General features: G+C 46.8%; 1 pseudogene; it reads right to left on the reverse strand.

Moving 5' to 3' along the window:
* Window positions 1–479: 479 nt before the first annotated feature.
* LOC111723747 lies at window positions 480–1,354 on the reverse strand (annotated as a pseudogene).
* Between the last annotated feature and the right edge of the window lie 3,934 nt (window positions 1,355–5,288).

The raw sequence follows: 5,288 nt of genomic DNA on the forward strand, positions 1-5,288 counted from the left end.
GTGGCCAGGTCAGCGTCTATGGCTCAAGTGGCTAAGGCGCCAGCCACATACAACTAAGGTGGTGGGTTCGAATCCAGCCCGGGCCCGCCAAACAACAATGACAGCTGCAACCAAAAATTAGCCAGGCGTTGTGGCCTGTGCCTGTGGTCCCAGGTACTTGGGAGGCTGAGGCAGGAGACTCGCTTGAGCCCAGGAGTTGGAGATTACTGTGAGCTGTGATGGCACAGCACTCTACCCAGGGGGATAGCTTGAGGCTCTGTCTCAAAAAAAAAAAAAAAAAAAGAAAAGAAAAACTTGCAGCCAATTTCCAATGGAGAGGGGAGAGGGTATTTATACCCCTGCATGGCCTATAAGTCTGTCTTTTTCAACTTTTTTCCTCTATAAGAAGAAGAGTTCCTTCCAACTCTCTTTGAAAGTGCTCTAAATTTTCTCTTTTTTTTTTCAAGCTTAATTCACTTTATTATTCTTGTATAAAAATGCTATGTTACAGCCACCCGTGGAGCCTGGGTCCTCTGCATGGAGACTCTGGTATGGATCTTGACAAGATGGTCAGTGAATTCCTGATAAAGAGACTTGGTGAACACTGTCTTTTTCCAGAGGTCAACAGTGAGATAGCTATAGGTCTTGGAAATGTCCTCAAAAGGGGCCTTGGCGAAGTCGCCCAGGGCGGGAGTGCAGCCCCCAGCTGGGGTGTAGCAGTCGTCGGTGCCGGCCAGTAGCAGCAGCTTCTTAGGCACAGGCACTGAGACAATGCCAGTTCCTCTAGGAGCAGTGGTGAGATGTACTAGCACAGAGCCAGCAGCCTGTCACCTGGCAAGGAGCAGTGTGGGGCTTGCTGATCGTGTTCCCCCAGTAGCCTTTAAGCACTGGGACAATAGAGAGTTTGATCAGGATGATGGCCCCTTGGACGGCGGTGGCTACTTCCTGGGAGCACTTAACACCCAGACCGACATGGCCATCATAGTCCCCAATGGCAACAAAGGCCTTGAACCTGGTCCACTGGCCAGCACAGGTCTGCTTTTGCACTGGTGTAATCTTCAAAACTTCATCCTTGAGTGATGCCCCAGGAAAAAGTCAGTGATCTTAGATTCCTTGATGGGCAGGGAGAAGAGATAGATCCCTCCAGGGATTTCATCTTCATGTCCTTGACCAGGCGGCCAAGCTCGGTGACCAGCATCTATTCTGTCCTGGGCCTTGGCTCTGCAAGCTCTGCAGCCTTGGGCCCTGATCCAGACCACAGCTGCAACCCAGTCCCAATGCCACTGCTGAAGCCTCTATGGAAACCACCAAGGCCTCCCATTCCAGGGCCCCCAAAGCCTCCAGGCCCTCTCGCTGCACCAGTGTCATCTGCCATTTGGTGTTTTGTTGGAGAAGCAGCAACATTTCTTTTACAATGAAATTTGTGCAGGTTATGTCTACTTTCTATCCACACTGCCTGTGCCAGTCCAGTTTTGTTTTAAATTTCCACTAAGTTTTACTTCCCATTACCATCATGCCTCAGTTGAACTTTCTAGCTCAGCTGAGTAATTCAACTAGGGCAACTGGGTTTGAGGAAGTGAGCCCCCCAAGCCCAGCAATGGGGATCTCAAGACCAACAACTGTAGTTAAATAGCCATATCCTGAAGTGGAAACCATCCCCCCTCCTCCCCTCCAAAAGCCCCATATTTCTGCTTATAATTAGGACACTGGTACTTTTTTTTTTGCAGTTTTTGGCTAGGGCTGGGCTTGAACCCACCACCTCTGGCATATGGGGCCGGCACGCTACTCCTTTGAGCCACAGGCGCCACCCAAGGACACTGGTACTTTAAGATGAATGTGATACCCTCTTCATTTGTCAGCAAATCTATAAACTTCTCTTTCCTTCTCCTCAGACTATTCATCTTCATTCTTTGGCTGTGAGGACAAGTACCCAACTGTCCGTTACAGTAAAACAACACTTAGTTGAATATTCACACTTATGAGGAATCATCATGTAGGCAACAGCTGGAATTTAGACAGCTACAGGTTATCAATTTCTTTGATAACGCACGTCCCTTAAGGAGCCCATTTTGCAAGTAAAGAGCAACTTTTGGTAAAGGTTCAGACAACACTTTTAAGTACAAACTCTCCATTGATTTAAACAGTGGCTGCATTTCTAGAATCTTCAATACATATCAAGACCCTATACAAAAAGTTTTTTGTGCTGGTATGTGGGTAGAGAATTCAGATAAGGCACAAAAGGGATAGAGTCTCTACTTTATGATGACTGAGGCCACAAGATCCGCTTTCTAGGTGGTTTAGCCACACAACTAGCAAGTTGGTGCCGGCTGTTGGTAGGAGGTCTCAGCTGCTCCTCCACAAGTCTGCTTGGGTGTCCTCGCAATATCGCAGCTGGCTTCCTCTAGAGTGGCAACCCAAAAAATACAGAAGGCACCATAAAATGTATGCATATTTTAAGAGAGATAGAGAGGAGAGAGATCCCTCCAGGGATGTAGCAGTCACGGATGCCAGCCAGCAGCAGCAGCTTCTTGGGCACAGGCACTGATTGTGTGAGGAACCTGCCCAGGGCTGGTGTTAGTGGAGGGCCGAGGCTGGAGGGGACGGCTGAGTATGAGTCATGTACACATATCTTAGAAGTAATTGGGGGACTAAAATTAAATTCGTAATGCTCAAGTCACATTTGACTTCTGCAATTACAAGAGGTACTCAGTGTCACTTGTCAATGTCATCTTCTGTTATCAGTATATTTTGCATATTGGCTGAGGACAGCTCCTCATGCCTATAATCCTAGCACTCTGGGAGGCCAAGGAGGATGGATTGCTTGAGCTCAGGAGTTCAAGACCAGCCTGAGCAAGAACAAGACTCTATCTCTGTTAAAGATAGAAAAACTAGCTGAGTGTTGTGGTGGTTGCCTGTAGTCTCAGCTACTCAGGAGGCTGAGCCAAAAGGATCACTTGAGCTCAGGAGTTTGAGGTTGCTGTGAGCTATGATGCCACATCACTCTACCCAGGGTGAGAGGGTAAGACTCTATCTCAAAAAAAAAAAAAAAAGATAGTATATTTTGCATATCACAATTTTAATAACGTCTTTCCTTTCTGAAAATGTGCATGCTTTTTTTGGCACCCTCTGCAGAGGGCTGGACAAAGCTATCTTTTTTGTAATCCAGCCTCAAAAGTCACATAACATCACTTCTGCCACATTCTTTTCATTAGAAGAGAGTCTAGTCCACATTCAAGGGGAGGGGAATTAGGTTTTATGCTTTGAAGGAAGATGGGTCAATACATTTTCAGATATGTATTAAAACCACAAAAGCTCAGATAACTCAAAACTGGGTTTTCACCTACTTGAAGTCCACCCACAAATTGCATGGGACATAGGGTAAATTTTATTATATGGGATGACTCCACATATTATAGGATGTCTGATGCCCTGTAACCTCTGCCCTTTTCCACCAAATGCCAGGAGCATAGGACTTCTCTACCACTGTGAAACCCAAAAACATCCCTCCATTTCCATAATTCCCTCTCTTGAGAACCACAGTGATGGGTAACTGAGAATTTGGGACAAGGAAGCCACAAAATCAGACCCAGACATTATGATTACTCTAGCAGAAGTGTGCAGAAAAGTCCCCCAATTACTTTTAAGATATGTGTACATGACTCACACTCAGCCGTCCATCCCCTCCAGCCTCGGCCCTCCACTAACAGCAGCTCAGGGCAGGTTCCTCACACAAGCTAAGCTCCCTCATGGTTCAGGTCCTTTGCAACTTTGCAGGTCACCAGAATATTCTTCTTTCTCCCTTATACTCACATCCACGCCCCATTCTCAGCCTTTGTGCAAATAAATCATTTTTTCCTCATCTATATCAGATTCCTCTAGAAGTACAATTTGCTCAGTTTGAACACTTAATAACAGTTTTTAGTTATAGACCCGAGTGATTATTTCATTTCTGTCTCTCTAGTACAAATGTAAGCTCAATGATGGCGGATAAGGGAAGGAAAGAAGAAGGGAGGGACGGGGAGAGGGAAGGAGGAAATGAAACTTTCGCAATGGCCACAGAGCTGGGCAGCCTCTGATAACAGGAAGTTTACTATTCCTTTTGGGCTCTCTGAATGAGGGGCCCCACATATCACTGGATAGAAAGATAGAGTGGGAAGGACCCAGTCCCTGTTGAAATATTGGTGAAGATATATATCTGATTGTGCCAGCACACACATAAAGAGGCATATTAGCTCCCCAGTTCGCAGTGAAAAACCACAGCTGCTAATCGTGGTGTTGCTAGGTTGTTCTGCTGAGCGTGATTTTCTGTTTCAATTACTGCAGTGCTGGTGATTTAGCAGCCAGACCATCTGAGAGATGCTCCTAAGAGGTTAGGCTGTAGGCTGATAGGAAGGAGAGGTCCTGGGTTTCTCTCTCTCTCTTTGTCTTTCTCTGTCTCTCAGCATTTCCTTTTGCTGTCTACCCAAATTGGCTCTGCAGTTTAGGCTGTAGCCAGATTGTCACTGTGGGTCAGCTGGGCTGGTAGGGGAGATTAATGTGGGGGCTTAGTGAATACTGGGCATTTGCCACTGCTCTAAAGCAGGGCTGGGCAGTCTACAAGAAACCTCCTGATCACTGCCGACATACAGACAGCATTTACTGTGCAGAGATGTGCTTCCTGCCAGGCTTGCCTAGACACGATCTCACTTTAACTTCACAATAGCCCAGTGGTTGCTAATGTTACCATCACCCCATTTAACAGCTGAGTTGACAGAGGCCCAGAGAGGTTTTTAAATAATTTGCTTAACATTAAAGAGCTGGAACATAGTGGAACAGGAACTTGACCATTTGTTTATTTAGCCTGTGCTCGGAACATCACCTAGTTCTCCTAAATCCTGCTCTCCCACCAGCCAGAACTGACACGTCATCCCTCTCTTCCCATCCTCATTCTCTGGCTCTTCCCACAACCCCCTCCAAAGGCTTTGGGGTGACTTCCAACATGTGGGGGACACTGTCCAAGCTTGCAAATGGTGAGGGAGAGTGGGAGGGAAGGGCATATTCTTCCACCCTCTGGAGAAACCCTAGGTAAGAATGCAGGTGCAATCGCCACTTTACTGCCTTGCCCTGGACATGTCTCTAAAAGACTGCTTCTGGCACTCTGCACTGGGGGCTGGAGAAATTCTGTGACTTCCAGAGGACAGAACTTGCATGTGGATCTGTCATACCATGCTCTTCCATCCTTAGAGCCCTCCACAAAGTGCCCTTGTGTCTGTTTCTTACTTTGAATGTTCTGAGTCTAGTCCCCAGTTTGATGGGGCACAGATGGCAGT

Source organism: Otolemur garnettii, unplaced genomic scaffold (genome assembly GCF_000181295.1).
Source record: "Otolemur garnettii isolate 467f Iridium unplaced genomic scaffold, OtoGar3 scaffold00015, whole genome shotgun sequence".
Taxonomy (NCBI): Eukaryota; Metazoa; Chordata; class Mammalia; order Primates; family Galagidae; genus Otolemur; species Otolemur garnettii.